This window comes from Sus scrofa, chromosome 5 (assembly GCF_000003025.6).
Source record: "Sus scrofa isolate TJ Tabasco breed Duroc chromosome 5, Sscrofa11.1, whole genome shotgun sequence".
NCBI classification, from domain to species: domain Eukaryota; kingdom Metazoa; phylum Chordata; class Mammalia; order Artiodactyla; family Suidae; genus Sus; species Sus scrofa.
In genome coordinates, this window is record NC_010447.5 from 42,576,048 (window position 1) to 42,602,011 (window position 25,964).

The 25,964-nt window shown below is 44.2% G+C and overlaps 1 long non-coding RNA gene across 1 annotated transcript; it reads left to right on the forward strand.

Moving 5' to 3' along the window:
* On the forward strand, positions 3 to 20,469 carry LOC110260715. The gene is made up of 3 exons (XR_002344057.1): positions 3 to 131; positions 3,844 to 4,027; positions 20,007 to 20,469. It is a non-coding gene; the product is annotated as an uncharacterized LOC110260715 (long non-coding RNA).

A 25,964-nucleotide genomic window follows, 5' to 3' on the forward strand; every position in this document is an offset into this window, starting at 1 on the left:
AAACCACCGGGCTTTCAGACCTCCCTTGGGAAATAGGGGAGCTACAAATACTGATTTCTTGAAGATCCACTTTGAAGCCCTGGAGCATCTGCTTCATGCCAGTCACACTCCTAAACACTGGGCATAGAATGGTGAGCAAAATAGACCTTTAATAAACCTTTAATAATGACGCTTACTTTTGGAGTTCCCGTCGTGGCTCAGTGGTTAACCAATCCAACTAGGAACCATGAGATTGAGGGTTCGATCCCTGGCCTTGCTCAGTGGGTTAAGGATCTGGTGTTGCCGTGAGCTGTAGTGTGGGTGGCAGATGCGGCTCAGATCCTGCGTTGCTGTGGCTGTGGCTTAGGCCAGTGGCTGCAGCTCTGATTAGACCCCTAGCCTGGGAACCTCCATATGCCGCGGGAGCGCCTCAAGAAAACGCAAAAAGACAATAATAATAATAATAATGACGCTTATGCTCAACTGTGATTAAATCATAATGTCCTCCCTGTTATAATTTCATGCATGCACAATCTTTTTAATTTTCTTAATTACAGTTTATTTCGATAGTACTCTCTGATTCTCTTGCTGTTAATAATTCTTTATTTTTTATTTTTTTGCTTTTTAGGGCTGCACCCTTGGCATTTGGAGGTTCCCAGGCTAGGAGTCCAGTGAGAGCTACAGCTCCGGCCTACACCAGAGTCACAGCAACACAGGATCTGAGCAGCTTCTAGGACCTACATCACAGCTCACCGAAGCGCCAGATCCTTAACCCACTGAGCGAGGCCAGGGATCAAACCATGGTTCCTAGTGGGATTTGTTTCCACTGCACCACGATGGGAACTCCCTGTTAATAATTCTTAACAGACATTAAAGATTAGTTTGCCTAAGAAATGTTGTTTTTTGAGTTTCCATTGTGGCTCAGCAGGTTAAGAACCAGAGTAGTATCCATGAGGATGGAGGTTCCATGGCTGGCTCAGTAGGTTAAGGATCCTGCGTTGTTACAAGCTGCAGTGTAGGTAGCATACATCGCTGAGGTGGGGTGTTACAGTGTGGGGCACAGGGATGCAGCTGCAGCTTCAATTTACTCCTGGCTGGGAACTTCCATATGCTGCAGGTATGGCTGTTAAAAAAAAGAGAGAAGTGTTGTTTTTAACTAGCTTCTGTATTCTATCCCACTGATAGTTTTTAAATTGATCTGCTTCTTTCCATCTCTCTTGCTATTGCCTTAGTTTCACTTTATGATTGCTTGCCTGAATTCCCATAACTGGTCTCTGCAATCCTGCTTTCCTCTAGCCCATTCTCTGTAGTGCAGCTTAAATTGTTGTCTCTGAAACTTTCATTCCATAGTCCAGAAAAAGGCTTTACATTCTTAAAATAATCCCAAAGAAACAGACTATAAGCCCATCACAGCCACAGCAGTGAGGGATCCAAGCTGTGTCTTCGACCTACACCAAAGCTGATGGCAACACCTGATCCCATACCCACTGAGTGAGGCCAGGGATCACACCTGCATCCTCATGGATACTAGTCACATTTGTTTCTGCTCCACAATGGGAACTCCTGAAATGTTTTCTTTCTTTCTTTCTTTTTTTAATTTTTTGCTTCTTAGGTGCAGCATGTGGAAATTCCCAGGCTAGGGGTTGAATTGGAGCTACAGCTGCCAACCTACACCATAGCCACAGCAATGCCAGATCCAAGCCATGTCTGTGAACTACACCACAGCTCATGGCAATGCCAGATCCCTGACCCACTGAGCAAGACCAGGGATCGAACCCACATCCTCATGGATACTAGTCCAATTTGTTTCCGCTGCGCCACAATGGAAACTCCCGAAATGTCTTTTTTTTTTTTTTTGTCATTTCTTGGGCCCTTCCCGCGGCGCATGGAGGTTCCCAGGCTAGGGGTCAAATCCGAGCTGTAGCCGCCGGCCTATACCAGAGCCACAGCAACTCGGGATCCAAGCCGAGTCTTCGACCTACACCACAGCTCACGGCAACACCGGATCCTTAACCTACTGAGCATAGGCCAGGGATCGAACCCTCAACCTCATGGTTCCTAGTCGGATTCGTTAACCACTGAGCCATGACGGGAACTCCCGAAATGTCTTCTTTTTAAGTGAAAGAAAGAACAGTTTCGCTTTTATCAAAATTGACCCAAATGCAACTGAGGAGACCCATCAGCAATTGAGTTATCATCCGACCTTGTGATTTTTGCCTTTTAACTACCCGCCTACGTTTTTGCACACGAGCCAGTTCTCTAATAACTGGACACTCTTAAAAGTGCAAGTTTAAAAAATTATCCCCATTCTCAAATTCATCTTCAAGGATTTTTTTGGACAAATTATGTAATTATACTTAACTATATGACCTTGGGCACATTATTAAACTTTCTTGATGAAAGAGATCAGGACATCCCACTCTGACGCAAAAGTTGTTTTGAACAAAAGGGGATTTGAGTTTCTGAAATCCCTTATCTGCCTAAATCAGTCTCCCAAAAGAACTCAACTATCATAAACCTTCTCCCCAGGGACAACTCTAAACTTTTTGTTTGATTGCTTTAGTTTTTTTTAGCTATAGGCATGTGGAATTTCCCAGGCCAGGGATCAAACCTGTGTCCCTGCAGCAACTCAAGCTGCTGCAGTGTAAATGCCACCTTGCCACAAGGGAATTCCAGAACAACTCTAATCTTGGACCTGAGAAGTGGAAGTCACACACAAACAGCCATTGTCCCAAGACTGACATATCACCTATCTATTCTCCTAAAGGATCATTTATCTTTCTAAAAAGTCATTCCCATAAGTGCTCTTTCTCTCCTTGCCCATTCCTTCTATGATGGAATGAAATGCATGTTTTTGTTTTTTGGGGGTTTTTTTGTTTGTCTTTTTAGGGCTGCACCCACGGCATATGGAGGTTCCCAGGCTAGGGGTCTAATCGGAGCTGTAGCCACCAGCCTACACCAGAGCTACAGCAATGCCAGATCCGAGTCTTGTCGGTGCCTACACCACAGCTCACGGCAATGCCGGATCCTTAACCCACTGAGCAAGGCCAGGGATGGAACCTGAAACCTCATGGTTCCTAGTCAGATTTGTTTCTGCGGCACCGTGATGGGAACCCCTGAAATGTATGTGTTTTTAAGGCAGGATGAGAAAAATTAAGTATAGCTTAACACATGCCCTGCCCTACAGGGCCCTCATTAACGTGTAATGTGTAGCTGCATTATACATTAACCAGATCTCCACACAAAGGCAGGAATGTCTGCACAGCCATAAAGATCATTTCCCCCTTCTGATGCCAGCAATGTAGCTCCTTAGAAGATAACATTCTTTTCCTAATCCTGTAAGGGGTCATGGTGACCTGCTGTTCCCTTCATCCGTGTAGGCCTGGACTGTGTACCTCTGGTGAACTTTATGCAAAATGTCAATGTGTCACTTTGATGAATGATCCTTTGTCTCAAAAATGTATATAACTGTGCTTTTGACTTCTAATGAGAACAGTCCTCAGAGTTGTCTGAAAGACGGTCTCCAGGGTTATAATCCTCAGATTGGCTCTGGGGGGGGGGGGGATCTTTTTTTTTTTTTTTTGGTTGGGGCTGTGTATTCAGCACGTGGAACTTCCACGCCACAACAGTAACCCCAGCTGCTGCAGTGACAATAACAGATCCTTAGCCTATTGATCCACAAGGGAACTCCTCCGTTTCTTCTTTAGATTGACTATTGATTAATTTTTCATCAACACCTACAAAGTAAGTTAGGTATAAGCACAAAATTTTAACTCCCTATGAGTTTATTCATCAGTGAATTCTCGTGTGTATGGGTTGTGTGTGTAAACTCTTGTTTTCTTCTGTTCATCTGTCCTTTGTCAGTTTACCTTGCAGATCCCAGACACCGAACATAAGAGAAAAAGGAGGAATTCCCTGGCGGTGCAGAGGGTTAAGGATCTGGCACTGTCACTGCATCGGCCTGGGTGGCTGCTGTGGCACAGATTAGATCCCTTGGCCCTGGAACTTTTGCAGCAAAAAAAAGAAGAGGAGTTCTTGCTGTGGCACAGTGAGTTAATGATCTGGTTTGTCTGTGGCGTAGGTCACAGCTCCAGCTGGGATTCGATCCCTGGCCCAGGAACTCGGGAACTTCCATATGCCACAGGGGCTGTCCAGAAAAGGAAAAAAAAAAAAGAGAGAGAGGGTAAAGGAAAGATTTTTTTCCGCTACACTAAGTCTCAGTCTTCTCGTCTATAAATCAGATGTGATGATGACGATAATACTATATTGGGAGGATTTAATGAGATAAAAGTAAAGTGCTTAGTATAGTTCCTGGCATATCATAAATGCTGTGATTATTATTATTAGAACTGTGGAGTTAGTATTGGTAAGACACAAGACTGGAGGCTGGAGATCAGGTTTTCAGCAAAGAGTGAGGGGATCAGAGTTGAATTTTAGAAAACAGTTTTTCAGAGTTAGGGGGGTTTGTTGTGGTTTTTTGTTTTTTGGTTTTTTTTACCTTGCCTGTAGCATGGTGGGAGTTCCTAGGCCAGGGATCAAACCTGTGCCACAGCAGCAACCTGGGCCGCTGCAGTGACAATACTGGATCCTGTGCCACAAGAGAATTCCTAGAAATCAGTTTTAAGCTGCAGGTATTAGAGGTCGGAGTAAAGACAAGGAGACCGCCAGTTGAAAAATGTGATAGTACTCAGGCAAGTGCTAATGAGGGCATGGAAAGAACTGGACACATCTGAACGTGCCATTAGCTGGACTTGGACACTAAGTGAATATATTTGCTTAACCATAACGATACATAATCTAAGGGCAAGATGTCATTTTTTTTTTCTTTGCCAACTTGACCTGGGCTGTTAGTCACCATGCTGTCTTGATCTCATTTCTTCCTTTTTTTTTTTTTATTTTGCTTTATAGGGCCACAGGTGCAGCATATGAAAGTTCCCAGGGTAGTTTCATATTGGAGCTACAGCTGCAGCTACGCCACAGCCACAGCAATGCAGGATCTGAGCCGTGTCTGTGACCTACACACAGCTCACGGCAACACCGGATCCCCAGCCCACTGAGCGAGGCCAAGGATCGAGCCTACATCCTTATGGATACTAGTCGGGTTTGTTACCACTGAGCTGCAACGGGAACTCCAATCTCGTTTCTTCCTTACTTGAAAGCCTCTCTGGCTCCGCAGGCCTTCATCAGAGCTAGATTCCTGATCACAGCTTCCTAAGCTCCTAGTAACCGGGCCCTACTTGCCTAGTTTCAAAACCCTCCTCTCTCCCCTCCAGTTTCCAGCTTCAGGCCCTTGTCCTCTTGCTTCGTGCCTTGCTTAAGACAAGCAAGCTGCCACCACCACACATACACCCCCTCCTCAATGTCGCTAACCACCTCCTCATCCTCCAGACTCCAGCTCAGGGTTAAGGCCCCCTCAGCAGCCTCCCCCAGTGTACACACTGAACTTGACATTACTTTAGCTTACTAGGCATACCCAGCAAGAATACCATGCAGAACCGTCATTGCCTGGCTCCTTTACTGGACTTAGAGGCTAACCATCTCCTTCCTCCTTTATTTTCTGCCCCAGTTAAGACACTCAACAAATTCTGCTAAAAGAAAAAGCAGGAGTTCCCACTGTGGTGCAGTGGAAATTAATCCAACTAGTAACCATGAGGTTGTGGGTTCCATCCCTGGCCTCGCTCAGTGGGTTAAGGTCCAAGTAATTGCTGTGTGTTATTCATGGCAGCTGGTCCTCAAGCAGCCAGGGAGGAAAAGAGACTTCTGTTCTTCAGTTTCAAGATGCAAACTCCAGATAAACTGCAGTCAAGCCAGTATGATTTGCCTCTGCCATCCTAGAATGCGTTTCTCCCCAGACTTCATTCAAATGAAGTTTGAGGATTTTCTAGATCTCCCTCTTCTCTCCCCGAAACTGCCCCTTGCAAGCAGTCCATAGTCTGTGAATTTGTAGGCTCCTTCTTCTCAATTCCTCATCTGTTGCATTTGCTGCTCCTTCAGTTGGTCACTCACTAGGTAAGCTCTTAAACACCAGTTGCACCTGAAAATCCCGATATCCGGCCCTTTAAGACTAGTTTGCTGTAAAAAGGATTGAGCCCGGCTGAGAGACCACCTCAGCCAATTAAAGCGATAACAGGCCACCTAGTGGTAATTTAACACAGGCCTGGTGTGTCTGAGCTAAAATAGGAAGAAAATGGGGGTGGAGGGAGGAAGGTCAGGAGTTTCCTTGTACTGCAGTGTGTTAAGGATTCGGTGTTATCACTGCAGTAGCTTGGGTTATTGCTGTGGCGAGGGTTCAATCTCTGGCCCTGGAACTTCCACATGCCCCAGCCTTGGCTAAAACAAACAAACAAAACAAAAAACAAAAAACTCTCACCCACAATTTAACTACAAGGTGGCATGCTCATTTAGTTGGAAGATGTAGCTGAAATACTTATCATGGATAAGAGTTAAGGCCTAAATTTTTTTTTCTTTTTCTTTTTTTTTGTATTTTTGCCTTTTCCAGGGCCGCTTCCCATGGCATATGGAGGTTCCCAGGCTAGGGGTCTAATCGGAACTCTGGCCTACGCCAGAGCCACAGCAATTCGGGATCCGAGCCACGTCTGCGACCTATACCACAGCTCATGACAACGCCGGGTCCTTAACCCACTTAGCAAGGCCAGGGATCGAACCTGCAACCTCATGTTTCCTAGTCGGATTCGTTAACCACTACGGAAACTCCAAGGCCTAAAGTTTAAGGAAGATTTGGTGTCACCCATTGACACATTCCATATGTTTCTCTCACACACACACGCATAAGTACCCACCAGCAAATCTGGGCTCTACCTTCAAAATATACCCAGTATCTGATAGCTCCTGACCACCTAGTATGAGCCACCTCTAGCCTGGTCTCCTAACTAACTCCTTGATTCCCTCCCTGGCTCCCCATGTTTTTTTGGCAACAAAGCCAAGATGATCCTTATATTTCTTTTTTTGTTGTTGTTGTTATTTTATTTTATTTATTGTTATTTACCCCATACAATTTTTTTTCTACTGTATAGCATGGTGACCCAGTTACACATACATGTATACATTCTTTTTTCTCACATTATGATGCTCCATCATAAGTGACTAGACATAGTTCTCAGTGCTACACAGCAGGATCTCATTGCTAATCCATTCCAAAGGCAATAGTCTGCATCTATTAACCCCAAGGTCCCAGTCCATTCCACTCCCTCCCCCTCCCCCTTCTCCTAGGCAACAAGTCTCTTCTCCAAGTCCATGATTTTCTTTTCTGTGCCATATATTAGATTCCAGATATAAGTGATATTATACGGAATTTGTCTTTCTGACTTACTTCACTCCATATGAGCATCTCTAGTTCCATCCATGTTGCTGCAAATGGCATTATTTTGTTCTTTTTTATGGCTGAGTAGTATTCCATTGTGTGTATATACACCACATCTTCTTAATCCAATCATCTGTTGATGGACATTTAGGTTGTTTCCATGTCTTGGCTATTGTGAATAGTGCTGCAATGAACATGAGGGTGTATGTGTCTCTTTTAAGGAAAGTCTTGTCCGGATATATGCCCAAGAGTGGGTTTGCTGGATCATATGGTAGTTCTATATATAGTTTTCTAAGGTACCTCCATAGTGGTTGTACCAGCTTACATTCCCACCAACAGCGCGGGAGGATTCCCTTTTCTCCACCCCCCCTCCAGCATTTGTTATTTGTGGAATTTTTTTTTTTTTTTTTTTTTTGTGGACTTATTAATGATGGCCATGCTGACTGGTGTGAGGTGGTATCTCATGGTAGTTTTGATAAGGTGATCCTTTTTTTTTTTTTTTTTTTTTATCTTTTTTTGCCATTTCTTGGGCCACACCTGCAGCATATGGAGGTTCCCAGGCTAGGGGTTGAATCGGAGCTGCAGCCGCCAGCCTACACCAGAGCCACAGCAACGCAGGATCCGAGCCGCGTCTGCAGCCTACACCACAGCTCACGGCAACGCCGGATCGTTAACCCACTGAGCAAGGCCAGGAATCGAACCCGCAACCTCATGGTTCCTAGTCGGATTCGTTAACTACTGAGCTACGACAGGAACTCCGATAAGGTGATCCTCTTAAAAGGAACTCCAGTCCTGTCACTGCTCCACTGGAAACCCTCCAACATCACCGAGCCACCCTTTCCAGCCCCTTCTCTGACTTCCACTCCTACTGCTGACCCTTTTCGGAGGATACTTTCCAAACACACTAGACAGACCGTCTTGATGTTTTGCAAACACGTTGCACTGTTTCCTGCCTTGGGTCTGTACACTTGCTACATCTTCAGCCTGGGGTGGTCTTCCCTTAGATGTGTGCATGGCAAGCCCCTCATCTCCCTTATTTTGTATAATGCTTGTGAGGCAGTAGATAGATGGGCTCCAGGATAGATAATTGGAACTAGCGTCTTGTTTATACTTCCTGAAGCGGGGGATAGGCACTACTAGCCTCTTGTTTGCACTTCTTGAGGCAGGAGATAGGTGGGATCCAGGGTAAACATTTAGAACCAGGCGCCTATCTATACTTCAAGATAGAAATAACAGGTACGGGGCAAATAATTGGTACTTGTCTTTTGTGAACTTGTTAAACAGTGGTAATGACAGGATCAGAAGAGGGGCTAAGCCCTGCTTGGACAAAAGACCAAGAGGTCACATACTTCCCATCCTCGGGGTCAGGGAGATCCCCAACTACACATGCTCAGAAAGATCCCTGTAGACCAGAAAGGGAGGGGGGTGCCAGATCATAATAAGTCTAGATAACCTTCCCATCATGCTTTGCTTTGCAATCCATCCTGGCCAAAAGATGCACATGCAGGTCGAGGAGGGCCCTGGATCCGGTCAGCTGTGAAAAATAAGATAATTGGCCAGAAGAAAACAAAGACCTGGAAGAACTGTATAAGTAATTTAAATCAACTCTTTTGCACACTTCTTATTGAGGGGGACACCTCTACCCTCGCTCCTTTGGGAGCCGGTTACTGCTTTGCCTGCCTTAAATAAATAAACTATTTCTCTGTGTGCTCTCCCACATCTTGTACTGTGTCTCTAACAATAAAGTTTTTAACTCTTTTTATAGTGTTTACCTCTTTGAAACATTCTTGCTTTCAACAGGGGGCAGAAATCAGGGCAGTTCTGCTTTTAGTCTCTAGCTAGTCTAGTGGCTAGGATTCCTGGTTTTCATCCAGGCTGCTTAGGTTCAATTCCTGAGCAGAGAATTAAGATCTCACTTCAAGTCATCACTCACTGCTGTCTCTCCGAGATTACCTTTTCTGCATCAACTGGGATGACCACATGGTTCTTTCCCTTCGCTCTGTTAATGTGATGTATTACATTGATCGTTTCTTGTATTTGAATCATCCTTGCCCTACAGAGATAAATCCCACTTAGTCGTGGTGTATAATCCTTTTAATATGCTGCTGAATTTGGTTTTCTAATATTTTGTTTAGGATTTTTACCGCCTGTGGCCTTTAAGTATTTGCTCAAATGCTGCCATCTCCATGAGGTCTGACCACCCTATTTTATTTTATTTTTATTTTTTGTCTTTTGCCATTTGTTGGGCCACTCCTGCGGCATATGGAGGTTCCCAGGCTAGGGGTCCAATTGGAGCTGTAGCCACCGGCCTACGACAGAGCCACAGCAATGCGGGATCCGAGCCGCGTCTGCGACCTACACCACAGCTCACGGCAACGCCGGATCGTTAACCCACTGAGCAAGGCCAGGGATCGAACCCGCAACCTCATGGTTCCTAGTCGGATTCGTTAACCACTGCGCCACGACGGGAACTCCTGACCACCCTATTTTAAGTTGCAAACAAGGAGTTCTACCTGGCACAGCAGGTCAAGGATCTGGCGGTGGTCATTGCAGTGACTTGGGTCACTGCTGCAGAGCAGGTTCCATCCCTAGGCCGGAACTTCCAAATGCCACAGGAACAGCAAAATAAAAAAGATAAAATAAAATTTAAAAATTGCAAACCTTTTCCCAGCTTTGTTTTTCTTCATAGACATTGATCACTTATTTTGCTTACTGAACTCTCATGAGGACAGAGATTTATTTCCTTTTTCCTTTTTTTCTAATTTAGGCTAATTCACATAACTGAAGTCTCCAATGAACAGTCTGATGAGAGTTTTGGTAAAAGTTTTGGTAAAAGTATCACATGTAGCCCACAGCTATCAAGACTTAGAATATTCCCACTCCCCCAGAAATTCCCCTCCCACCTTTTCTCACACCTCCACTCACCTTCAGGCAAACCCTTTGTTGATGTCTGTCTCCATAGATTAGCTTTACTTGTTCCAGGGTTTCATATGAATGCAACTACACAGTACACAGTTGGTACTGTTTGTCTCTGACTTTTTTGCTCAGCAAGTTTTTGAGATTCAGTCATGATATTTCCTGTATGGGTCCTTCACTCCTTTTTCTTGTTCAGTAGCATTCCACTGTGATTATTGATATCTGTGTGGTTTCCGGTTTGAGGCCATTATTATTATTATTATTATTGCTGCTTTTTAGGACCACACCAGCGGCATATGGAGGTTCCAGGCTAGGGGACTAATCGAAGCTGTAGCCGCTGGCCTACACCACAGCCATAGCAATACAGGATCTGAGCCGTTTCTGCAAACTACACCACAGCTTATGACAATGCCGGATCCTTAACCCACTGAACAAGGCCAGGGGTGGAACCCACAACCTCGTGATTACTCGTCGGATTCATTTCCGAGGAGCCATGATGGGAACTCCTTGAGGCCATTATTAATAAAGCTATAAAGCTGCTATGAACATTCTTGCAGAACTCTTCTTGTGGGCATGTTTTTATTTCTCTAGGGTAAATATCTAGGAATGGAATTGCTCAACTATAGGGTAGGTGTATATTTAACTTTATAAAAAACTATTGAACAGTTTTCCAAACTGGTTATAACATTTTAAGATTCCCGCCATGTGAGTAAGAGCTACACATTGTGGGCTATGGTGTGAGTCATTTCAGCTTTAGCCATTCTGCTGAGTGTGGCATGGTATCTCATTGTGGTTTTCAATTTGCATTTCCCTATGACTTATTTCTACATGCTTTTTTTTTTTTTTTTTAAGGGCTGCACCTGCAGCATTTGTTAGTTCCCAGGCCAGGGGTCAAATCAGAGCTGCAGCTGCCAGCCTATGCCCCAGCACAGCTACAGCAACACCAGATCAGAGCCACATCTGTATCTGCGGCCTACACCATAGCTTTCGGGAATGCCAGATCCTTAACCCACTGACTGAGGCTGGGGATTAAACCCGCATCCTCATGGATACTAGTTGGGTTCATAACCCACTGAGCCACAATGGGAACTCCCTCTACATGCTTATTGAAGGCTGGGATTTTGTCCATTTTGTTCCGAAAGGAATATTCTCTTTCCGTCATAGGAGTTCAGTTGAGAGAGTAAAGTGAGGATTTATTTAAGTGAGAAATACACCTCTTAAGGAGAGGCGGGAAGAGAGGCGAGCAGCTGCCCTGTGCTTCTCTGGCATGCTGGTTATAAGGGGCATCCAACTGAATAGGTGCATTAATCACTGGGAAGGAGGGGCTTGGGGGTCGTATTCCCTGATTTTCATTTCAGCTTCACCTTCCCAAAAGGAGGAGGGGTTTTTGTCCTTATTTAGCTTTGATCAGAAGTGTCATGGCATCAGTGCATAATAGGTACTTATCTGCATAGCTAGTTTTGTTATAATTTTATTATAATGAGGGTATAATGGCAACAGGTTACATTCAGGAAGCCAGAGATTCACGTCCTTTTCCACATTTCTTTATCTGCCTCCAGGGCACTTATCACCCCTAAATGTGTGGTTTCCTGTCAGTCTGGAGGTTCCTGCTTTTCTTTGTCTGCTGCTGTTTGCATGATGCGGTTTCCTGCCACCTGGCCCGATGCCCCATTTCTCTGCTCTTACCTAACTATCTACCTGCCATAACAATTGTATTTATTGCTTTATTTCCTGCACATTAGTGCAAGGGTGGAGCCCATATTAGGAGATCAATGAATATTTGTTGACTGAATTAATTAATGATTTACTCTAAGACATAAACAAATTAGAGTGAATTCAAGGTTGTTATTCCTTAATAACAATATACCCAGAAAACTGTCTCTCTGACTTGGATTTTGAAATCTTTCTTGAGTGAGAGAGAATGTATCTCACAGCTCATTTTCCCCATTATGAGCTAGCATCACCACCATAATTGTCATGGTAATTAGAACTTATGTCTACTAAAATAATAGTCTAAAAGTTGAGTTCTGTTTTATTTGGAGACAAAACTGAGGACTTAAGCCTGGGAAGCAGCATCTCAAGTAACCCTGAGAAAACTGCTCCGAGGAGCTGAGGGGGGAGCTAGGATATAGAGGAGTTTTGCAGCAAAAGGCAGATGGCGGGTGGGGAGCATTACTGCTCACGAAAGAAAACTAGGTATCAAAGGGATTTAGCACTTTTTGATGGGAGGACACAAGGGGTTTTGCTCACTGAAATCACTCCTTTGATATGCACCTCAGCTATCAGGGCCAGTTTCCTGGGTTTCCTCAGGGCACAAAACCAAAAGTGGAAAGACGCTCACTCTCAGCAGTTACAGCTCAGTTGAATGAGGAAGGACATTGTTTTCTATTGTGATTGGTCCATAGAAACTTACATTTTTGTCCTGTAGTGTAGCAACCTCACTCAAGCTCGCTGTTGGTAGCTGATGCGCTAGGAAGCTGCAAGAACACGCCCCTCTGCAGAAAGCTCAAGTTTTGTTTAAGGTTAGAGTCAGCATTCGGGGGAAATCTGGACAGCTGACGTTTTGGTTATGGGTCTAGGGGGAGTGATTTGGGGTACATTCAAACTGCGACCCCCATTATGGTTTTTTTTTAACACCAGTTTCCTCATTAATGAGTTTTTCAAAATATTTAACATGTTTATTTTGCAATATCTGTATGGAAGTAATGATGTTGCCCTTTTGAGAAAATTATCCTTTAATTAAATAATCAGTTGATCAATTAAAGAATTAGTTAACCATGTGTTGAGGAAAAGTGACTCTGGCTCTGATCGTCAGCATCAGAAAGTGAGACACATGAACACAGGGAGATCTCGACAAGGCTCTTTACATCTGCAGAAGGGTACGCCAAAGAGAGAAGGCCCCTCCCATTCATCCCTAACGCAGGTGGTATACCTGTCCCCTTCCCCTTGGTCAGGTCAGGGCGCACGTTCTTCTCAGTTGGCTGATTTGAAACAAATCTGTACCGGCAGAAGCGGAAAAGAGAGGGGTGGAGGAGGGTGTCTGAGATGAAGCAGGAACCAAATGGAGTAACCAAGGCTTCCTTTGGTAGAAAAGACGGATGTTAATTCTTACACATATAAGCTTAGAGTTAAGTTCTAACTTTGGGAATCTGGCCCGCCTAGGTGCACCATTAACAGAGAGAAGATCTTGGAGTTCCATCTGTGGCGCAGTGTGTTAAAAATCCAACAACAGGGGCTCAGGTCACTGGGGAATGCACCCAGACAGGTGCACTGGGTTAAAGGATCCAGTTGTGATGTAGGTCGAAGCTGTGTCAGGGGTTCAATCCCTAGAATGGGAACATCCATGTGCCACAAGCGTGGCTATAAAAAATAAATAATTAAAAACAGAGAGAGGATCTTTAGTAACTGGGATCTGGCTTAGTACAGCCAGAATTAGTTGTTTCCCCCCCGCCACAGCTACCCAATGATCAAGTTTACCAGCTTGCAGATAGATAATTTAGGTAATATCTGGTCAGAAACCTGGTCTTCCATAATTCTTATGTCTTTTAAAAGCAAAAAGTGGGAGATCCCATCATGGCTCAGTGGCTAACGAGCCTGACCAGTATCCATGAGGACTCGGTTCGATCCATGGCCTCGCTCAGTGGGTTAAGGATCTGGCGTTGCCCTGAGCTGGGGTGTGGGTCACAGACACGGCTAGGATCCTGTGTTGCTGTGTCACAGGCCAGCAGCTACAGCTCTGATTTGAACCCTAGCCTGGGAACCTCCATATGCCATGGGTGCGGCCCTAAAAAAATAAATAAATAAAAATAGACAAACAAAAAAACAAACCACAAAGTGTCTAGGACAGATTAGTTCTAGAATATCTTTTCTATGCTTTAAAATATATTTTACTGGAGTTCCTGGTGTGGTGCAATGGGATCAGCGGTATCTTGGGAGTGCTGGGACACAGGTTCAATCTCTGGCCTGATGCAGTGGGTTAAGGATCCAGCATTAGGCTGCAACTGTGTCCTGGATCCAGTCCCTGACCCCAGAACTCCATATGCCACAGGGAGGCCAAAAAAAGGAAAAAATTATTTATTTATATATTTGGCTGCACCCACAGCATGTGGAAGTTCCTTGTCCAAGGGTCCAACCTGAACTACAGCAGTGACCTGAGCCACAGCAGTGACAATGCCAGATCCTTAATTGCTAGGCCACCAGGGAACTCCTCAAATATATTTTAAATGTGGCTTGTGACGAGCTATTCTTAGGAATAAACAAAATGCTATCTTTTTCCAACAATTTCATGTGGAGACAATGTACAAATGGACAATGACCAGTCTGTGTGACAGCAGACTCTGACCCACAACCTTTGCAGCAAGCAGCCCCAGAGGCCAACCTACAACCCCTGCAGCAATGAGTCCAAAGTGATCAGACAAGGTCAATGACTGCCAGCGTGCCTAATACTTGCCCCGCTTCCAAATCAGGATCAGCCAGAGAAAGCCAAATATGCTCCTCGGACCAATCTCACAGATGCCCTGCTCTAGTCGGCCCACCTCCTGTGTCCCATGCCACCAAACTCTGCCATAGCTCACCCTGAGACTTCTCAGCCCCCTGGGTCTCTGCCAGATGTAATTGGCTCTCTTGCCAGAGCAAACTCTGAACACATAGCCTCTGCTTTCATCTGGGTGCTCTCCACTTATTTCCACAACATAGTGCATTCACTTCCCTATAGAATCATAAAACTTCTATGAAGGACTTACTATTGGCCCAAAGGAAACACTCAGAAACCCATAGATTTATTTGTCCTTTCCGGAGATCAGAAAGGAGCTAGAAATGCCTCACCTATATTACTGATATGAAATCATACAGAAACGTTTTGGGACAGCAAACAAGAGAGTTGAACTCTAAGGCCAGTTTATTTTTGTTATGAATAAAGATGGTATTACAAAAGAAATCTGACAAGTGAACTTGATTTTTTCGGTACATAAATAAAGGTCCCTTTGAGGCAGGAGATAGATGGGCTCCAGTATAGACATTTACAACCTGTTTATACTTCAAGATAGAAATAACAACAGGGAAAGCTAAATAACGGGCGGGGCTTTGTCTTCTGTGGACACTTTAAACAACAGTCATGGCAGGGGCAGAGAAAGGCTAAGCCCAGCTTGGACAAAGATCAAGAGGTTACATATGTCCCACCCTCAGGATCAGGGAGATCCCACTCCACAGGGGCAGAAAGACCCCTCAGGGTCAGAAAGAGAGGCGGTGCCAGGCCGTAATAAGTCCTGATAACCCTTTGCTCCGTAAGTTCCATAAACATTTGCTCTAGAAACCAACTTGGGGAAAAAGATGTGCACGCCTCTTGGGGAAGGCCCTGTGACTGGTCAGGTGTGAGAAATAAAACAAGATAACTGGCCAAAGGCAAACAAAGATTCAGAACTGCCCCATATAAGTGATTTAAGTCACCTCTCTGGCTGGCTTCCCATTCAGGGGAATGCCCACCCACACTCCTTTGGGTATTACTGTTTCTACCTTATATAAATAGATTACTTCTCTGTGTGCTCTCCCACATGTTGTAGTGTGTCTCTAATGATAACAATTTTTTTTTTTTTTTTTTTGTCTTTTTAGGGCCAAACGCACAGCACATGGATGTTCCCAGGCTAGGGATCGAATCGGAGCAGTAACAGCCAGCCTATGACACAGACACAGCAATGCCACATTCAAGCCACATCTGTGACCTATTCCACAGCTCACAGCGATGGTGGATCTTTAACCCACTGAGTGAGGCCAGGGATTGAACCCACATCCTCATGGATACTAGTCAAGTTCATTATCGCTGAGTTACAATGGGAACTTCTCTTATGATAAAATTTGTGCCACTTTTCAGTCTTTGCCTCCTTGAAACAGTATTGCTTTCAACAGGGGGCAAGAATCAGGGCAATTCTACTTTTAGCCTCTAGTTAGTTCAGTGGCCAGGATTCCTGGTTTTCAACCAGGCTGCCCAGGTTCAATTCCTGAGCAGGTAATTAAGGTCTTGCTTTAAGCGATCACTCACTGCTGTCTCTCCTAATTTACCTTATTCCTAGTTTCCCAATCTTAAAGCTGAAGGGGACTTGTCCCTTGTCAAACAAAGTTCTCCGTTCATAGAAGCCAAAATTGAGATCTGGGAAGATGATGTGGTTTGCCTGAGAGCAGCGGGGACCTCAAGTGTAGCCTGATTGTCTCTGGCCAGGAATCCCTTCTCCTAGTGATAGGGAAGGAGTAGCGTAGTTACACAGGTAGTTGTAGAAGTCCCAGGAGGGGACCATAGATGGAGGAGGAAACTTTGGGGGGACCACCGTAAGTTAATAATCACTCAAGAAAGCCATCAGAACATCTTAGAACAAAGCCAGCTTGCTTGGAGTTCCCATCGTGACTCAGTGGTTAACAAATCTGACTAGGAACCATGAGGATGTGGGTTTGATCCCTGGCCTTGCTCAGTGGGTTAAGGATCTGGCGTTGCCGTGAGCTGTGGTGTAGGTCGAAGACATGGCTTGGATCTGGCGTTGCTGTGGCTCTGGTGTAGGCCGGTGGCCACAGCTCCAATTAAACCCCTAGGCTGGGAACCTCCATGTGCCACAGGAGCAGCCCTAAAAAAAAAAAAAAGGCAAAAAGACAAAAAAAAAAAAAAAAAAAAAAAAAGCCAGCTTACTTAACTATAAAACCATAAAATAAAAGCATGAAATATATCCCCGGTCATTACATGAAAGATAAAATGAGGTCTGCATTCAGGTTCAGCAAGATAATGATCCTTAGAGTCAAGGACAGGAATTTAAGGGAGAGATGACACTTCCAAAGTAGGAGACCCGCATCATACAGAAACCTGAGATGATTCAATGTATTTTAGCATATGTTACCACCCTTCTGCTGATGTGAAAAAACACAATGACAGTCCTAGTTTGACCTCATAGGGTCAAATACCCTCTTATCCAGTAGGAGGAGCTAATGATGTAAGCCTTCTCCTTGAAGAATTAGGAAGAAGGCAATCTTTTTCTCACTGCCCACTTTCCTTGGATTATAGAAATGTAGCCTACCTAATCCTCAGGACAGAGCTTCTTTGACTGCTCACTTTGTAGCCCTCACAAGTGTCCTAACTTAAAAAAATCTATTTCAAGTTCCCATCGTGGCACAGTGGAAACAAATCCGACTAGTATCCATGAGGATGTAGGTTCGATCCCTGGCCTTGCTCCGTGGGTTGGGGATCTGGCGTTGCTATGGCTGTGGCGTAGGTCATTAGCTGTAGCTCCAATGTGACCCCTACCCCGGGAACTTCTATATGCCTCAGGGTGTGGCCCTAAAAAGAAAAAAAAAAAATCTATTTCTTGCTTATTAGTTTGTCTCTCACAGAATTCCTTCTGTGCCGAGACACAAAGAACCTGAACCTCAATAAGTCCAGATACCAGGTGATTCTAATTAAAAAACTGTGGGTTCAAGTCCTATTCTGGATTCTGACTAGGTTCAAGTAGAGGTGTTTTTGGTTTCACCAGCAGACTCAAAAAAGCATACACCCTAAGAAGAAACTATTTGCAAGTAGTTTCCAGACGCATCCCCCAACCTTTCTTTAAGTTATGTATTATTGCCCCTAAACTCCAAACCTCAAATCTTGCTCACTCTTATTTCGGCTTTCTTTCCACAGCATCATTTCACTTCCATCAATTTCCAATTTTCTCATCAGCAAAAACTTTTTCAAATGAAATATTACCCAGAACCCAAGAAAGCACAAGCGCTTATCTCCATCGGTGCCTGGCTGCCTCCCCTGCGGAGGAAGCTGAACTTTAAGAAAACTTTGAGGAGTTCCTGTTGTGGTGCAGCAGAAACAAAATCTGATTGTATCCATGAGGTTGCAGGTTCGATCCCTGGCCTTGCTCAATGGGTTAAGGATCTGGTGTTGCTGTGAGCTGTGGTGTAGATTGGAGCTTTGATTTGACCCCTAGCCTGGGAACTTCCATATGCTGTGAGTGCAGCCCTAAAAAGCAAAAAGCAAAAAAAAAAAAAAAGAAAAAGAAAAGAAAAGAAAAGAAAACCTTGGGAATCTGAATGAAAATGATTGTCTCTCCATGTGCTCCAGGGCAGCAGTGCTTCTCAATCTTAACACGCAGACCAGTCACCTAGGAATTCTGTTAAAGGTCAGATTCTGGCTCAGGTCTTAGCGGTGCCAGCGAGTCTGCATTACTAAGGAGTTCCCAGAGAAGGCAGTGCTGGGTACCACCTGAGGAGACTTAAAATTACACATGCACATTCCTCACTATAAATGTCTGTGCACATACTCAGAACGGAATCTGGGAGCTGTCGTTTTAAAAGCTCCACGTGCCAGTTCTCCTTACCAACGGTGTTCTAGAACAATGGATTCCAAACTGCCCTGATGATAAGAACCACCTAAGACACTGGATTCAGTTCCCACTCTCAGGCCTTTGCCTGGAGGTGCTGATTTATTAGGTTTGGGGTGGAATCTCTTTCCCAAGGAACACAAATGACCAGCAGTCCAAAAATTTGGCAGACAATAGTCCTCAAGCACAATCTGAAAACCACTCTATTCTGCTGTCCAACTTTCAGATACCGTCATTCTTTCATCCATTCGACCTTGTTATGACCCTCTCAGATCAGGTGGACACTGACTGGGTCCTGTCCTTGCCCAGTGCTGCTCCCACCCATTGAAGGAGACCAGGTTTGGCAAAGCACAGCAGACATGTTATTTGTTGATCAAGGAATGGGCTCAGGAGAGCTCGAGGTTTCTGAAGACTCCTTTTTGAGGGAGAGAAGCAGGTATCTTAAGGGGTAAGGGATGGGGGCACCCGGAGAATTCAGGGAAAGGGGCAGGGAGTATGCACAGTCCTTTGGGCTCCCTTGCCCAGGGACAACTGTGCCTAGTTACATGCAAGTCCCACCTCTGGGTGGAAGTCCTAGCATGGTGATGGGCAGAGGCAACCTTTGGACCCCTTGGGTCTCCTCTTCACAGGTACTGCCCTCCTGGTCAGGCTGGAACCAGTTCTGGGCAGTTGACTGCTCCCATCTTGGGCCTTTCTGGCTCCAGCTGGTTCTGCAGTTTTGCTTGTTGTTATCTGCCTTAGTTTCTTTTAAGCAAGCACAGCTGTGGGCATAGATCAACAGATTGTGGTCGGGAAAAAAGAGCAAGTAGGTTCTTTGTGTGTCTCCTCCCACTGTTAACTTCTGAATTATCTCTTCCAGGTCTTAATAAACTGCCATTTTTTCCCCATCACCACTTTTTGTTTGTTTGGTTTTTTGGCCGCACTTGCGGCATATAGAAATTCCAAGAATCGAATCCGAGCCCATCTGTGGCCTGTGCCACAGCTGCACCAACACTGGATCCTTAACCTATTGCACCACAGCAGGAACTCCCATCTTCACCTTAATCAGACTTTCAGATGGTGATTTTGGAAGGACTCTAAGCATCCTCCAGGCATTTTAAAAAGCTTAATTACTGTTTATGTAGGAAAAAATGAACCACAGAATCTAAGCCTGAGCCTTTATTTGAGAATAGCTGCCATGAGAAATCTCAAGAGGAGCAGTCAATTTAGGGAGAAAGAATAGAATGTTTTGTGGATTTCGGCTGTCTATCAAAGTCCGGATTGTCTTGGGAATAGAGAATAATTGTTCTTGAGGACTGGCAGCTTTATCTTCTGCAATCTGGATTTTACCTACTGCACTGGAAAAGAACAGATAGTACTAAAGTCCTGTGCAGGGAAGGGTGGGCAGAAGAGCTGTCAGGAAAAACACTTGCCAGGCCCTCAGTGGAAGTTTTCTTGTCTTTCAGAGCCTTGCAGTCCCTCATCTTGGTCGACAGGGACACCGACTCTCATATCTACTTTGACCACATCTTGGTTAATTCAGTCCACTAGATCTACGTTTCTCCTGCAGATTGTTATCTCATACTTTGGGAAGAACAGGCTTCCAGGCTTCCCATGATTTTTGCCTTTGTAACTCCAGTCATTTAAGTGAAGTTCAAATGAGAACACACACACAGAGAAGAAAAGAGCAAATGACTATGAAGACAAGTATTAATGGAGATTTTTCAGTGGGATGGAAAGCCTGTGAAATCAGATTGTTATGATCATTATACAACTACAGATGTGATAAATTCATTTGAGTAATAAAAAAATAAATTAATTAATTAAAAGTATTAATGGAGATTTTTCAGAAGGCTTGAATGGTGCTTCTCGGTCCTGTTAATACTGGCTGTTACGGGCAGTTCCAGTTGTGGCGCAGTGGAAACGAATCCCATTATCATCCCTGAGGATGCGGGTTCGATCTCTGGCCTCACTCAGTGGCCGGGGATCTGGTGTTGCCTTGGGCTGTGGTGTAGGTTGCAGATCCTGTGTTGCTGTGGCTATGGCGTAGACCGGCAGCTGTGGCTCTGTTTAGACATCTAGAACTTCCCTATGCCAAGGGAGCATCCCTAAAAAGCAAAAAACAAAAATCCCAAAAAACTGGCTGTTATGGACTGCATGTTTATATCCCTCCCAATTCACAGGTTGAAATCGTAATCCCCAACATGATGGAATTTGGAGAAGGGGCCTTTGGGAGGTAATTATGTCATAAGAGCAGAGCATTCATGATGGGATTAGTGTGCCTGTAAGAAGAGACATGAGAGAGCTTGTTCTCTTTCTGATCATCACCATGTGAAAACACAGCAAGAAGGCGGCTGTGTAAACAGAGAGCCCTCACGAGAGCCCAACATGCTGGCACCTGAGTCCACAGAAATAAGATTCTACATTAACAGCTTTGTGCAACGCTTTCTTTGTTCATCCTTCCCATTTTCCCAAAGTGACAAAAATTAAGGGAAGAAACGTTAAGAATTTCACATTAACGGAGTTCCCGTCATGGCGCAGTGGTTAACGAATCCGACTAGGAACCATGAGGTTGCGGGTTCGGTCCCTGCCCTTGCTCAGTGGGTTAACGATCCGGTGTTGCCGTGAGCTGTGGTGTAGGTTGCAGACGCGGCTCGGATCCTGCGTTGCTGTGGCTCTGGCGTGGGCCAGTGGCTACAGCTCCGATTGGACCCCTAGCCTGGGAACCTCCATATGCCGCGGGAGCGGCCCAAAGAAATAGCAAAAAGACAAAAAAAAAAAAAAAAAGAATTTCACATTAACAATAAGAGCTTTAAATAGGAGAGAAAAGATAGCCAAGCAAAGGAAGAGAAAGAAACAAAGAAGACAGTGGCGTCACTGACACCAGGTGTGCCTGGATCCGGATTCCCGGAGGGGTCTCCGGTAGAAGCTGTTCACAGCTGGCCACCTGCTGTGTCATCTGGGGCTCTTGGGAAAATGGTCCCCTTTGTGTTCTGTTTCTGATAAATTTCTTCCCAGCGTTGCTCGAGACAGTCTCCCATTGGTATGGTTTTCAAGAAGCCAAGGCTCTGGGATGAAATTCATGCAAGGTTTACCTATTTTATAAACTGGGATATTCTGCATCCGCCCCCTATAATCTTTTGCCATGTTGGACCATACAAGAGCAGAGTCAGGATGAGGATGAGCTCTGTAGACACATGGAGTATTCAGCAAGCAGCTCATGTAGGGATTATCTATGAGTTCCTGCTGGAGTAACTCTAAAGGCTGGGAGAGTCTTTGGCTGTAGTAACTGAAATTCCTCTGGTGGTTTCACAAATTATTATTTATTTGTCCAATTTTCTCTGAAGACTGTGGGCACAAAGCTTATGTGTAACAGCACCTTAGTGAGTTACTTTTTCTTTCTTTTTTTTTTTTTTTTTTGTCTTTTTGCCTTTTCTAGGGCCACTCCCTTGGCATATGGCGGTTCCCAGGCTAGGGGTCTAATCAGAGCTATAACTGCCAGCCTACACCACAGCCACAGCAATGCGAGATCCAAGCTGCGTCTGCAAACTACACCACAGCTCATGGCAACCCTGGATCCTTAACCCATTGAGCGAGGCCGGGGATTGAACCTACAACCTCATGGTTCCTAGTTGGATTTGTTTCCACTGTGCCATGATGGGAACTCCATTAGCGAGTTTCTTAACTACTCTTTCAGTGCATTGGTTTCCTCTAGCACCAGGCAGATTAGGTGGGTTTTTCCCCAAGTGGGAAACAAAAAACTAAAAAAAAAAATTTTACTGTCAGAGCAGTTGTTTTACAAAAAGAGAAGTCTTCTACCCAACCAGAAAACAGAGACAGAGTAGTAAGAACAAATTTAGAATCCGGTGAGGGAAAAAACTGAATTAAATCCATCTGTAGAGGTTTAAAAGAACATAAAGGTTTTGGCTCATATCAAAGTTCCTTTTTTATAGTGTGCCCAGGAGTATGGTTTGGACGGATGAATGATATTCTAGAGATATCTTCTGAAATCTTATGGAAGATTCCCACAAAGGCTTATTAAAGACTGTGATATGGGAGTTCCTGTCATGGCTCAGCAGCTAACAAACCCGACTAGTATCCATGAGGACATGGGTTCAATCCCTGGCCTTTCTCAGCGGGTTAAGGATCCGGGGTTGCCGTGAGCTGTGATGTAGGTCACAGATGCAGCTCAGTTCCTGCATTGTTGTTGCTATGGTGTGGGCCAGCAGTTGTAGCTCCAGTTTGACCTGTAGCCTGGGAACCTCGATTTGCTGTGGGTTCAGCTCTGAAAAGACAAAAAGGACCAAAAAAAAAAGATTGTGATATAGGAGTTCCCTCTGTGGTGCAACAGAATCGGCTACGACTCTGGAACGCTGGGATGTTGGTTGGATCTCTGGCCACGCACAATGGGTTAAGGATCCGGCATTGCTACAGCTGCAGCGTAGGTTGCAACTGCAGCTCAGATCTGATCCTTGGCCCAGAAACTCCATAAGGCACAGGGCGCCCCAACCCCACGACCACCAAAAAGACTGTGATACAATAAAATATATGTATTTGGTCTTGTCCCTCATGCAGGTTTTACCTTCACCCTGTCTGACAAAGTTGGGGTTAACAATGAGGGCAGAGGTATTGTCTAGTAATAGAAATAGCACTTCCCTACATGACTCAGGGTGTGCTGAGGGGAGGTATTTGTTAGACTTGTATTGGTGCCTGCAACCTAAACCAATGCAATGGCCCAACCTAATGCCCTTCCAAAGGTGGAAAAGTTTAGGTGTAAGTGGAGAGAAGGAGGAATGGTAGCTGAGAGTAAAGGAATGAATAAATGAATTATGATATAAAGGGAAATCCAATATTATGTTAATACCTCAGAGCAAGAAATGACATCATCTCTTTGCTGGATTTATCAGATGCCTGAAAGTGTGAAGCCATGTATTGCTGAGACCACTCCAGCATTTAGAACCTGACCAGATGGGATAGACATCTGCAGACTTGGGTGGCCTCATGCCAGAGACATTTTCATACAATAAGGATGCTGCACTGGACTAATGACTAATGACTGAATGGGCTCAAGTCATGTGCCAGCATCTTTTACCTATTAGGACACTTAGGGCTGTGACATTTAAAATATGCATTTAAATATATATATTCAGGATTTCCCTTCGTGGCTCAGTGGTTAATGAGCCCGACTAGGATCCATGAGGATGAGAGTTCAATCCCTGGCCTTGCTCAGTGGGGTAAGGATCCAGCGTTGCTGTGAGCTTTGGTGTAGGTTGTAGACGTGGCTCGGATCCCTCATTGCTGTGGCTGGGGCATAGGTGGGCAGCTGGAGCTCTGATTCAACTTAGCTTGAGACCTTCCACATGCCATGGGTGTAGCCCTAAAAAGAAAAAAAAATTTAATTAAAAAAAAATATATTTATATATTTATATCTCCATATTTATTAAGATATAGTTACACTTATAAATATATACACACATATATATTTATATATAATAAAATAAAATTTAATTTAAATATATATATTTATATATTTATATCTACATATTTAGTAAAATATATTTACACTTATATTTAAATATAAAAATATGTATATATTTGTCTACAAACTGCTTCAACTCTGATTAGACCCCTACCCTGGGGACCTCCATATGCCACTAGTGTGGCCCTAAAAAGACAAAAAATAAAAAATAAAAATATAAAGTGAGTTTCTTCATGGACAAGAAGGACAGATTATGGTTGCCAAGGGAGGGGAGGGGTGAGGGAGGGATGGAGTGGGAGGCTGGAGTTAGCAGATATAAACTACCACACACGGAAGCGATAAACAGCAAGGTCCTACTGTATAGCACAGAGAGCTGTATTCAGTGTCCTATGATTAAACCACAATAGAAAAGAATACTTTAAAAAAGAGTGTATAGGATTTCCCACTGTGGTGCAACAGGATTGGCAGCATCTTGGAAGCTGCCTGGACACAGTGGGTTAAGGATCTGGCATTGCTGCAGCGGTGGCTTAGGTCACAACTAAGGCTTGGAACTGATCCCTGGCCTGGGAACTCCATATGCAGCAGGGTGCCCCCCCCAAAGTGTATGTATATGTATAACTGAATCACCTTGCTCTACGACAGAAGAACAGGGTTAATCAACCATGTTCTTCCATATAAAAAATTTAAAAAAATAAAGTGAGTCTCTTTGGACAGTACATAGTTAGATCATGACCTTTTTTTAAAATCTTTTCTGCTAATCTCTGCCTTTTAATTGGGGTTTTAATTCCTTTATGTGAAGTGACTACTGATAAGAAAGGACTTAACTTCTGCCATTTTCCTACTTGTTTTCTATATGTCTCATGTCTTCTTTGATCTTTTATTCTCCCATTACTGACTTTCTTTGTGTTAAATAGATCTTTTCTGGTGTACTATTTTAATTCCCTTGTTTGTTCTGGTATTTACTTTTGAGTTATTTTCTTATTTTCTTGTTTTGTCTTTTCGTGGCTGCTCCGTGGCCTATGAAGTTCAGGGAAGCGACAAAAGATAAATTGAGCTAAAGAAAGTTCCTATTGTGTCCAGGGCATAAAGTAGCCCCTAAAAGTCGATGAAAATAAGATGCCTCTGATCCCGTTGCGCTACAGTGGGAACTCCCCCCCAAAAAAAGAAGGAAAGAAAGAAAAAAACAAACTAGAATCGTGTGCTGTTAGTATGGAAGTGAAAGTTTAATGCCATCCATGCTACGCTCAGTTTTCTCTATATCATCTGAAGCTCGCCAGAGTCCTATCTGCTTCTGAGAGGGGGGATAGGCAGCATTTTGCAGAGTTAGTTTCTCATCCTCAGCCTACAGCCATCCTCAGGAGCTAAAAGAACATCAGGGGAAAACATCACAATATCTCAAGGATACTAAGTGCTGCCTATATTTGCAGTTGCAAAAATTTTTCTGCATATAAAAATGTAGTCCAGGAAAGCTTAGTTTATTTTCCCTTCCTGCACTCAGCCTATTTCTACCTAATTATTTTTCTGTAAGTCAGAAGTACAGGAAGGAAATTCAGGCAAAAGTAAAACAGTACGTATCATGTGTGACTGTATGGCAGGCTTTCTTCACACTCTCTCAGTCACTTCTCCTAACGACCTTGTGAAGTAGGTAGCTCTTCTCAGTTTTAATACAATCTAGGGAAACTGAGGCCAAGCAGCATAAGTAACGTGCCTGCATCCAACCGGGTCTAGCAGCGTAGCAGAACCTGGATTCTGATCCAGGTCCATCCGGCCCAAGACTTTATCTATATTATGCTCCTTGTACACTCTTCTCTCTCCATTTCCTTTTGCAATAATCGTCTCCAGTTGTACCAAATTTGCTGTCTATTGCCAACCCACTTGGGCAGCTTCTGGCTTCAACAAATAATGCCTTGAACATCTGTAGCAGGCTTGTCGGGGGTGGGGTGGG